We start from the raw sequence: 12,554 nt of genomic DNA on the forward strand, positions 1-12,554 counted from the left end.
AATCGCGGGGTACGCGCACGGTACGCGTACCCCGCGATTTAACCCCCTGAGAAGGGCTAGAGGGTTGGGGGTCTCTACCCTGCCCTTTTTTCTTGTTTTCCACTCTTGTTTTGGGCTCTCTTGTGCCTCAGTTCTCCTGAAAAACAAGATGGTGGCCGACACTTCCTGGTTTGGAATGTTGACAGTCGACTGCCAGCCAATCAGAAACTCGCTCGCGCACGTAAGGGTACGCGCACGTACGCGTACCGTACGCGTAAGGTGCGCATACGGTGAGCGCATATAGATATATAATTTGCTCAAATTTAATTTTCTCAACAACTACTGGAGGGATTTTCACCAAATATAGAAAAGGTACTTGCTTCTTAAACGCGCTTCACTGCCGGCGTGTAACAGGGCTTGCAGCACATTTGCATTTTAAAAATACCGATTTTTCTATCTTTGTTAAATTAATTTCTTTGCCCCTGATTTTAATGACCTTCATAGCGCCCACATACCTGCACCATAATTGTGCCCCCACCGCTTTGCAGAGCGGAGTAAAACGTGTGTTTATCGGCTACTCGTGGCGTCTTGCCGCCATCTTGGGTGTGATTGGGACCTCCTGTGTGCCACTCGTCTGAGCGCTCTAGTGCTTAGCCAGTAGATCAGGTGAGCCTCTATTTAATCCTCACCTCTCCCGCGCAGCGGTGACGCGCAGCGGGTGCGCCCGACTCGCGCCTGAGTCGAGCCAGAGTCTGCCCGTCTGCGCCCGTCAGCGCTTAGGAGGCGTGAGAGGCGGGAGACTCTGAGCGCTTATCGTCGTTTCTGTTCAATTCCGATTCTGGTATGTCGAGAGATTTCCTGTTGTCCTATCAAGGGCCTCTAGCCCATTGCAACAGTGTCTTACTCCCTCAGAATTGGCATGGCCCCGTTTGCTGTGCCCATTGTCACATGACACTAACTCCTGAGCCCCCAATGGAAAAACCCTTAGACTCCTTTATGGTACGGGGTGGTTTAATTAATGCGCGTTCCCTACCCAAGAATGCCCAGCATATTTATGACCTTATTACTGATTCGCACCTAGATTGGCTTTTGGTCACAGAAACATGGCTAAAGCCTTGGTGTAATCCTGACCTAGCCATAGCCCTCCCACATAATTTCTTTATCCAACGCTTGGATAGACCTGAACAACGGGGAGGAGGTCTTGCGATTATCTACTGTAACACTCTTAAGTGTTCCTCTCAAGAACTCACGGATATAAAGGGGGCAGAAGCATTAGCATTCTCCTTGGAGATTCACAAAACTTTTGTTTTTCTCTGGGGCCCTCATTTATCGCCCCCCGGGTTCATCTTCAAAGTTCTTGGAAACAGTAGGTGATGTTCTGAGTGATTTAGCACTCAGATTTTCCAACTTTTCAGTATTAGGTGACCTAAATCTGCACCTAGAGTCCCCAAATGAACCTGGAGTAAGCTGTTTTATGGATATAATGGAAGTGTTAGGACTTACACTTGTGAATCTACTAGATTGCATTTGTTCCAACTCCCCCAATCTGAGAGTCAAACCCCCTAGCCCTCAGACATGGACGGACCATTTTTTTATTCCTTTTAATATCGTATGGAATTTGAAATCCACCACTAATCCTACGATGTGCATGAACAAGCCCAAAACTAAATCTATCCCTGATTGGAAATCACTAGCCAGTAGACCTGATGTAATTGACAAGCTAAAAGATAGCATACCAATCCTAGTCGATCTTACTTCAACGGATAATCAGACCTTCTGTGACTGGATTGCTTGAGCGGGAATCTTGTTAAGGTCATCAAGATACAATAACTCGGGAGGAGCCTAGCCGGCGACTAAGATGGCCGCCTGAACCCTCAGCTCCGCTGATCCGTCTCCCTCTTGTCCGAGCCGCTAACAATCCTGGAGCTCACGGTGCACTCTCTCTGCGGCTTCGGACACGGGAGGCGGCGCTGCGCCCGACGGTGTGATTTCCGTCGCTCCACGCTCAGCAGAAGTGCAGAAACGTCCCAGTTTGTTCCCGGCGTGCCTGGATGGCGTCCAGTTCTTTGTCTCCGTGGAAGGCTGCCCCCGACGGAGTGGAGTATTGGCCGTAGACGGCGGATCGGAGCAGTTTGGCGGTTAATTGTGGCAACAACGAGCCATCCGCTACATTGTTGCATCTGCTTCCACAACACGCGGCACTGGAATCGCGGCAAGTAGCGATACATGGTATCCGTTCCTGGTCTCTTTGTTTGCCTTCATCTTCCGACGACTTCCCCGGGGGCCATCTTGAGCCGGGCGCTCTTCAGCTCGCTGTTGTGGGCACGGCAGGATCCTGCCGACATTGCTATCCCCCGCCTCATGCTACAGCCGGGAAAGTGCTATTATGGAGAATGCAGCTTTTGCCCCTGAGCTCCGGTCGTGCGAGTCGAGACGCCGTGGACATTCCGGGCAGCTGGGAAATGGTGCTGGCAGGGGGGCCCAAGTACTGACTCACGATCGGGAGCTCCACGGTCCTGGTACTGAGCCGTCCCTTTCTCCTGAACTGCCCCTGAGCCTAAGGGTCATTCACGACGCCCTGACCGCTTTGCGGGCAGATGTCCGTTCCACAGCTCGGGACCTGGGAGGTCGACTGGACACCGGTGGGCTCGCCCTACCCCCCGTTGATCGAGCCTGCGTCCGCCTGCGGGGCGCTTCGCCATATCCTGTGCTCGGTCGTGATGAACCGACTGGGCGGCTATGCACGGGGGAGCCGGTGGACCTGGACCTAGTGGCCGCCTCGACTTTGCCGGAGTCACGTGTGGGCAGTGTGGAAACTCCTATATTACCGCGTCGACTGGAGAAATGCAACTGGGGGCCATGTCCTGGACTTTCCGTGGGGACCGCTGGCGGCTCTGCCAACTGTGGTGAACCCATGTCGCCACCGTCTAGCTGGATTGTCGTGGGTGACTCGCTGCACTGCGCTGCTTCTCACTATACAGTTTGGGACTCCACGGCACTGGACTGGTCGGATGCTGGGGACAGGCACCTTCGATCGCTGCCGTGTGGACTAGCTGCCTTTGGTGGACTGCTGCCTTGCTATGGATCATCTGCCACGACGTCGGACCACTCTACGACGACCGAAATGGACTTTGGTGATCGATCCTTTACTCTGCAGTGGTCCCTTTGTTTGTTCCCACCTCCTACGGGACCTGTTGTGCAGCCGGACTGTGCCGTTCCACCGCACCGTAGGGGCCAAGGGTGAGGCTGCACCCTCTTGGGTTAGGACTGTCTCTCTTCTGCTGCTGGGACGCTGATGGACTGCCGGGGATTTAAACATTGGTATTGTATTGGTTTTGGAGTCGGGGTAAGGGTGGCCGGGGAATCGTATGTTCATCGGACTGAAAATGCTTAATAGGCCCTCCTCCGGTCCTATCTTTTCCTTTTCCTGGGAGTAATAGGGTATTACACTCTTCCTTTCTCCCTGGGTTCAACTGTGATTTTCTGTACCTTTTTCTCTTCTTTCTCTTACCTCTATATTTCGGGTTCTTCTGGGGCGACCGACACGTATCTTGGGGGGGGGGGTAGGCCATAGCCTCGGCATGCGTGTAGGGTGGGGGGTCCTCATTGATATGTTTTATTTCTATGGTGCCTTCTTTTTCTTTTTCCGTTCTTTCTTCTGTCTTTTTAGGGTCAGTGGTGGGGACTGGTGTTAGATGGGTAGTGGTTGAGTGGCACATCTCGCGGCCTATCCCTATCCTGATGTTGCAGTATCGTGCCGCCATTTTAGATGTGTTTAGTGCTAGTAGTCTCTCCTGCTCGCCGTTACTCATTCATCCTGCGATTGTCTGTACTGTGCACTGATCCGTCTTGACTTCTGTATCTCCTTACATATAAAATTATAAAATTAACCTCACTGTCTCCTGCCACTCGGAGCACGTAGATTTATTGTAACAAGGACCGTATGCTTTTTTGTGCTGCCGTGCTACCGAGTGGACGTATCCTTTGCTAACAAGCCTCAGAAGTGTGGTGGCCGGCCGGATGGTTGTAGGCCCGTATTTGTACTGTGTAAAGAGCTTAATAAAGGTTTTCAAAAATTTTTAAAAAAAAAAAAGATACAATAACTCTAAATCTAGTAAGATTAAAAAGAATGCCCCCTGGTTCTCAATGGCCTTAAAACTTGAATTAGGTGAAGTTAAAATACTGGAACGGAGGTGGCGTCGAAATTATGATGCCACCGCACGTAACATTTATATAGCAGCGAAACGGAAGTACCACGCAGGAATAAAATCCGCCAAAAAACCCACTATCTACAGGCCTTATCTAAGGCAGGCCAGGAACAAAAAGCAATCTTCAAGATTGTCAAGGATTTTATGAATCCTTCAGCTCTATCGCAAGAGATTCCTCCATCTCAAGATCTCTGTAATGCGATATCTGACTACTTTGATAATAAGATCCTGGCTATCACGAAGACTTTTCCATCAGGAGCAATTGCGACTGAGGATGTTGAACAGATAGTGGAGACGACAACTTCCCCCTGCTTTGATGAATTCGCCCCAGTATCTCTTGAGGATACTGCTAGGGCGATCTTGGCCAGCAAATCGGGATCTCCTTTTGATCCCTGTCCCCCCCCCCGGTGTTGCATCTTCTAGTTGAGATGGTTAATCCTATAATCAACAGGATTACTAATTCCTCTCTAACTACGGCAAGCATTCCTAATGACTGGAAGCTTGCAGCTGTCAAGCCTCTCCAAAAGAAGGCACTTGCCGATCCCACTACCCTTTCCAATCTGCGCCCTATTTCCTTGCTACCTGTCCTGTTTAAACTGACTGAAAAGTTTGTCAATAGCCAACTGACTAACTTTTTGGAGAAGAATAACATTCTCCATCCTAATCAGTCAGGATTCCGGTCAGAACATTCTAGCGAGACGGCTCTGCTTTTCACCGCAGAGACCTTACGGGCAGCAATGGATCAAGGAAAGAAGGCTGTCCTTATCCTACTTGACCTGTCGGCAGCCTTCGATACGGTCTCACATAACATCTTAGTGGACCAGTTGGCTGCCGCAGGGGTAGGAGGACAGGTCTTGGCATGGTGTAGGAATTTCCTTACCAATAGACGCCAAGTTACAGTGCTGGGCCCATATCAGTCTGAGGCCAAAGACGTCAGCTCAGGGGTCCCTCAGGGCTCTAGTTTGAGTCCTGCTCTTTTTAACCTGTATATGGTACCCCTTGTGAAACTGATCGCGTCATTCCAGATCAGTTCCATTTCATACGCTGACGACACTCAACTCATACTGGTGTTGGATAGGGAGCGGCCAGGTGCCGAAGAAAATCTCAAGGAATGCCTTGCAGCAACCTTTAAATGGATGGCTAACAACCATTTAAAGTGCAACGCCGGTAAAACAGAAATCCTACCAGTAGGGAGTCACAATTTGTTTTCCCCAAAAATGTGCTGGCCAGTGGAAGCAGAGGCACCTCCCAACACAATTGCTTCTGCCCGCAATTTGGGCATCAAATTTGACAAACAACTATCCTTTAAGCCCCAGGCTGTAGCAGTAGCAGGCATGTGCTTTCAGATCATAAAAGCACTGAGGAAGTTTTTCGATCTACTTCCGTTATCGGCAAGGAAAACAGTCGCAGTGGTCTTAATAAGTTCTAGGCTGGACTATTGTAACAGATTATATGTTGGAGCTAATAAAACTGTCCTCCACAGGTTACAAATGGTCCAAAATGCGGCAGCCCGCCTTGTTCTGCGTTGGCCTCGCAGGTCGTCAGCCTCAGCAGCACTTAACACTCTTCATTGGCTGCCAATAGGTAAAATAATTTTGTTTAAACTTCTTTTAATTACCTTCAGGGCATTTCACCAACGAGGCCCAAAATATATATGCAATGGGTTTAAAAGATATCATCCAACGCGCTGTCTGAGGTCTGCCAGCCAAAACTTACTCACTCTTCCCCGTTTCAAGTTGGCCACAAAAGGTGGCAAATCCCTCTTTGTGCTGGGCACTAAGGCCTGGAACAAGCTCCCTCTCTTTCTACGCTCATTTTCTCAAGAAGCCCCCTTCAGGAAGGCACTAAAAACTTGGATTTTCTCTCTGCCCGATGCTACATGTAGGACTTTGGTGTAATTGTGGTGTAGAATGCAGGACTTCCTTTTTCCTTCCAACTCTTCCACCCGAGTTGTGTGAGCGCCAAGATACTCCTTGGAGTGAAAGTTGCGCGATAGAAATATCTTTTACATTACATACCTGTCCCAACCATTTTGCCAAGTTTGGTGTAATTCCGTTCAGCCGTTCGAGCTGTAGCCTTGTCAGAATGTCCCTATGGAAATTAACATGGGGAAAACACGTTTTGGGACCCCACTTTTTTCTCGGCCCCCGCTTGTTGAATCCCCCCAAAACTGCCAGGGAAGGAGCGGAGCGCAGCAAGGCAAATTACAGGCAGATTACAGCGCCAGGATGCCCGTAGGGTTGCAGAAGCGCTCTACAAATGCTATAAATAAATAAAATAAATAAATCCCTCAATTGGCGCCAAAGTTATTCCCAATAGAATGTTCGGAATTTCCTATGGTAACTAGGTCCTAACTATATATACCTACTGGCGACCGCTCGTAGGATATATATATATATATATATATATATATATATATATATATATATATATATCTTTTATCCCACCAACTTGTGCCTGCAACCCTGATGCAATAAAAGTAGCGATACCTACCCGGTGTTTGGGCTCCTTCGTTTCGTGGCAGAAACTTTGTTGGATATATATATTTATTTATTTTGATACATATGTATATGATGCTTTCCCTTATTAGGGTTAGAATGTTGTATTGCATTTCTGTATTGGTTTTACGAGGTCTCTACTGTTTTTTCTTAGGATACCCACCATCCATTACACAAATGAGGATTATTTTCTGCTAACTGTTCTTATTCTAAGCATGTGAATCTATGAAAGATACCCCAATACTGGATAAGAAAACGAGTTACTTACCTCTACCTTCAGTTACCCACTATTGGTATCTTTCATGGATTCACATGCGGCCCACGCTCCTCCCGGAGAGGCTTACCTTACGCTATTGCATACTTACTGTCACGTGTGCTACGAAAATCTGAAGGTTTGCCTCTCTGTGGAGGGTTCTAAGAGGGTGCTGCAGCCTGATTGGCTGTGTTCCAAGTTTGGTTCTTTTTGCAAAAGGACTAAGATAAGCTAATGTAGTGACTTCGCTGTCCTTAGTAGCCTATTTATCATTTTTTTATGACTATTATGTATATGTTTTATTACACCGCAAGACTCCCACCTTGTCGGCGGGGATGATTCTAAGCATGTGATTCTATGAAAGATACCAATACTGGATAACTGAAGTTACAGGTAAGTAACTTGTTTTCTTTTGTTGATTTCACTAGGTAAAATTCACAAAATAGGCCACAAAAGTCAAACTATGGAAAGGTAGCACAGATTCACTTTCCGTGTGAACACCTGCTTTCCTACACAGGTCGGTCACCTTCCCGATGAATTCAGCGTAGCCATAGGTTGCATGAGATTATCGTGGCTCCTCATCATTACCAGTTTACAGACCAACCATTTGGTTTGTTCTCTACTGAGGGTCTTTGCTAAGATATTAGCTGATCCATTATCTACTCTGCTAAAGAGTTCATATTTTTCTTTTATCGGATGGTCGGCTCAAACGAGCATCTCTTTTTCCAAAGGCGCAAGAAAGTGGTTTATGAAACGGAGATGTTACTCTCTGAGAAGGCATAGGGACATTTCTACATCGTGTGAAGTTCTGCATGGACTTGGGTTGACTTTTCCTGGCCTCACGAAGGATACCAACACTTCAATTGCATTATTAAGTTCCGAAGCAGTTCCACTAACTGGGGAACTGATGTGTATCATTTTGTTCAGGTGGCGGCACATCTGAGCGGGGTATGAAAAGGTATATAAGATAAAAAGATATTTTAAGATCAGTAGGTACTTGAGAGCAGTCGGGAACCATCTGACCTACATATCTAGCAGCAGTGCCTGGTGTTTCAGTAGCTCTTGAAGACACACTTGCCTGTATGGGTGAAACACAGGGTCCCTTACCAGTATAGAGTGTCCAGGGTTGCCTCCCTCTGATTTCTCGGGCCGTAGACACAGGGTCCCTTACCAGTATAGAGTGTCCATGGTGCCTCTCTCTGATTTCTTGGGCCGTAGACACAGGGTCCCTTACCAGTCAGTATAGAGTGTCCATGGTGCCTCTCTCTGATTTCTTGGGCAACCAAGCCAGTGCAGGATGGGATTCAGCTCTTCTTGACCATCAACAATTTTCAGTTCATTGACGTGTTTAGCCACGGCGGTGAGGACTAAGGCCCAGTAATCACAATACATGGGTGGCAGTGAGTGTGAGATGACAGGTGGGCAGTAACTCGCCTCTGTTTGCTTTTATAATCCTGAACAGGGAAGCCCCTTCACCCTGTGCACATTGAGGTATATTCGTTTTCCTTCTGCTCTTTTCACAGTCAGAGTCCCATTGAGTTAGGTAAGAATAAACATCTGTTATTCAGCGCCAAGATACCCAAGAACGTGTGCTTTACAAATACACGTTATGTTATGTTACGTGTAATTTGCACTTGTCGTATCCCCACAGCTGCTTAGCAGCATTTCTTCGGGCTTTCCTACTGCAGTGACATGATGCTGACACAAGGCCAATACTGAACTAGTTTTGTGCCAAGAGAATGGGTCCTTTTTTTAGGTTTCGCAGACATAGCGTTGCAGCGCGCAAGCGCTGATCGCTCTGCAAGGCATGATGTAGTAGGGTATGTTTTAGAAGTGGAGAGAAAGCCCCGCCCATCTTTCTCATTGGCTGACGTCAAATCCATGGCAAATGCTAGCGTCAGATTAATAATGAGGCTTCTTAGTTCCTCTTGTTACTGCTCTGTCTCCTTTTGTGACCGCCCATCAGGACTGGATCGTTTACTTGCGACATTACACTGTCTCCTTCATTAGTCTGTAAGCACTATTTTTTTTCATCCTACTTTGGCAATGGCGACAGCTTGTTAATAACAGGCAATGGTTTTGTTACGACACTAAAGTAGCAGTACAAAACTTAAGGAAACGCTCCTAGCTAATCCTTAATGCCTTGCATGTGCACGTAGGCCAACGGCCGTCGTGAGTACTACCTCGGTAGTGCTATGCACGTCCGTTGGCCGACACACCCCGCCCACTCAATAGAACTCCTGCACCGCAGCAGAATTTGCGCCGCGGTTAAGGAGTTAACAAACTTTAAGAATGTTTGAACCCCAGACTTCCGCTAGGGCTGCAGAGCCCCTGTGGCGGTCTTGCGTGACTGCTCTCTGTGACAATCTCTCAGTTAATAAACATGGTTTCAGTACTGGCAGCACGGCGGCTCGTTTGTGCGCGTTCTTCTACATGAAATTCATATATCAGCAACGCATGTCTGTCTGCAGAGCCTGCAGTAAGGCTCGTGAAATGCCTGGTTAACAATGCTGCCGTGTTAAGCCTCAGGCTCCACACATTTTCCCTAAAAATGACATCGGCTTGTGAGCACAAAAGACGGCGTTTCGCTTCAGATTTTTGGAGGGAGGAAGGGTCCCCTTTTTCAAGAACATCAGTTTATCTCTGCACCGATTCCACTTGCGATTCGTTTTAACCTAGAAAGAGAATGGTTGTTTGTGTGTCTGCTGTGACTGCTATCTGGTGGTCAAATGAAGTAAAAGCAATGCAAGGTCTCGGATTTATGCAAGTATGTGTTATTAACCCTTTCACTGCTGCCAACGGCCGTCGCGAGCACTACCTTGGTAGTGCTGCGCACGTCCGTTGGCCGATGTGGCCCAACCCACACAATAGAACCCCCCCCGCACTGTGGCGAAATGATCTCCGCGGTAAACGGGTTAACATTGCAAATAACAATGCCTTTTATTTTTGTTTTAGTTTTTAAAACATAAATAAAAGGCATTGTCATTTACAATGCCAATAGCTTAAACTTGCGTAAATGCGAGACCTCTTGCATTGCAAATGCATATCATTGTTTGTGTTCCTTCTCCTGGTCTTTTTGCTGTACCTGGGACCTTTTATATACAGTTGAAAATCATGAAGAGGACTGGTTCCCCCTTCCCCAAGAATTGGCTTGTTTGGTTTGTCAAGCCAGCTACCATCTCCTCGCCAGTTCCTGTCCTCCTCTCAGTAGTCACTTACATGACCCACCCCGATGATGCTCTGCAGTGTAGTTCCTATATTCCCAATAGGCTCTGCGCATTGGAATGATATATCCTATAGAATTGACGTAGGACTGAGGTCAACTAGGCCTCTATCGAATATTTTAGACTTAATTGTGAGTGCCAGCTAGCTCAGAGGTCACTAGAAACTTTCTCAAATACACAAGAAGGGATTCGTTTTTGACAACTGCATAAACATGACAACTTTGATTCCCAAGAATAAACGCATCTTCAGAGTCGTGGAAACAATAGATAGATATTTTACTCAGTCAATCGTGCATGCTTCGTTTCACCAGAGTTGCAGAGAAATAGAGAGACGGGCGTTTTCAATAAAAGGATTTATTGAACAGTCTTCTTTCTCATGCAAGTAAAGTGAACTGCTACAATCGTAATACAGGCTGCAAAGTATAATGCGTACAGCGAGAAGAGTATTATAAAATAATACAGTAAAAACATTGTATGGTTTCTAAGCCATAAAAATACATACATAAATAACAATGGCTAAAAGTACTCAACTGAGCTTCTAAAATACGCCTACCCCGATGTACCTAACCTAGGTCTAGTACGAGGGAGGAAGTAAGTGTGGTGTAGCATAGGTTTAGTTTTCTTTGCCAAGAATCTATCCAATATTTCTCTTAGGGTCTAATCAGCTCCATACCTTAGTTAGAATGAAGGAGGTCTGGTATCTCTGTCTCGGACTCGATTTCCTAACACCCTGCAAGGCAAGCTTGGAAACACTGGAGCTGGATTCTCGGCAGGAGAAAGGCAGTGCCTGATCAGTGCATCAGCTGGAGGGTCGGCTTCCTTCGGCACTTGCTGTAGCGAGCTGCGTCGGGCAAGTAGATAGTCGAACTGCTCCAAACCACTGTGTGTTTGCTAGAGCAAGTGAAGGCATATTTATACCTTGAAGGTGCCTAGTTCGACGTAAAGTTGGGCATAATAACGTCAGAAAAGAACCCCAAGGGAATGGCAGTTCTTTGAAAACTCCATGAGTTCTTGGACAAATCAATATTCAAGCAAGGTGATGTCCCTAACGGCTTAAGCTGTTTTTCCAAGAACTCGTTGTGACTTTTTAGTATGGGTGGAAGTAGCCATGCCTGTATTTGGACTGCATGGGCTATGTCTAAATAAGGGTATGATTTCTATGCCTATATTAGGGCAATGTGAATTGTACCTGTATAAGGGCATGAATCGGGAACATTTTACTCAGGTCCTAAAACGCCATACAACAGCTCCACTTCAAAACGGCCTGAACAGGCAGCCCCACTGCCTGCGATACTCCCCTTCAAAACTCCCTGATCAGACAGCCCCACGCCCTGCAATGCTCCCCTTCAACCCCAACGCCCTGCGATGCTCCCCTTCAGCCTCCACGCCCTGCAATGCTCCCCTTCAACCCTCATGCCCTGCGATGCTCTCCTTCAACCCTCTTGCCCTGCGATGCTCTCCTTCAACCCTCATGCCCTGCGATGCTCCCCTTCAACCCCACGCCCTGCGATTCTCCCCTTCAACCCCCACGCCCTGCAATGCTCCCCCTCAACCCTCACGCCCCGCGATGCTCCACTTTAACCTCCACGCCCTGCGATGCTCCCCTTCAACCCCCATGCCCTGCGATGCTCCACTCAACCATCACACCCTGAAATGCTCCCCTTTAAAACTGCCTGACAATGCAGCCCCCACCCCCATGATGCTCCCCTTCAAAGCTGTCTAATCAGGCACCCTTATGCCCTGCAATGCTCCCCTTCAACAACCATGCCCTGCGATGCTCCCCTTCCACCCCACGCCCTGCGATGCTCCCCTTCAACCCCACGCCCTGCGATGCTCCCCTTCAACCCCACGCCCTGCGATGCTCCCCTTCAACCCCAAGCCCTGCGATGCTCCCCTTCAACCCTCACGCCCTGGAATGCTCTCCTTCAACCCTCATGCCCTGCAAAGCTCCCCTTCAACCCCCACGCCCTGCGATGCTCCCCTTCAAAACTGCCTGACCAGGCACCCTCACGCCCTGCACTATTTTTATCTTCTTCCTATTCCAATACCTGACAAAGCTCAGATGTACGTTTTGAATTTTTATTACAGTGGGGCCTAGTCACAAAGGTAAATTTACACGCGAGCAAATCTACGCACGTAAATTTACTCTTACACTTTTGAATACATTTATTATTCACTATCTGCAAGTGTAAATTTAGTCAAAAGTTTAAACTTGTATGTCAGTGAGTGGAGCCTAATTTACAACTGATCAGTTACTACAAATAACTTTAAGACTTTATTTCACAATTCTACACACCTGGCAGACTTCTGCCACTGGGGCAGAGATCGCCACCTTTGGCGCTAACATCTGTCGCAGGGGTGGATGTATTCCTATGGTAAACTACAGGGAAAG

At 47.6% G+C, this 12,554-nt stretch overlaps 1 protein-coding gene across 1 annotated transcript in view; it reads left to right on the forward strand.

Annotated features, from left to right (window-relative positions):
- Positions 1-12,554, forward strand: part of LOC147693179 (uncharacterized) — a 708,628-nt gene that overhangs the window by 533,972 nt on the left and 162,102 nt on the right.

Source organism: Lissotriton vulgaris, chromosome 9 (assembly GCF_964263255.1).
Source record: "Lissotriton vulgaris chromosome 9, aLisVul1.2, whole genome shotgun sequence".
In the NCBI taxonomy this organism is placed as follows: domain Eukaryota; kingdom Metazoa; phylum Chordata; class Amphibia; order Caudata; family Salamandridae; genus Lissotriton; species Lissotriton vulgaris.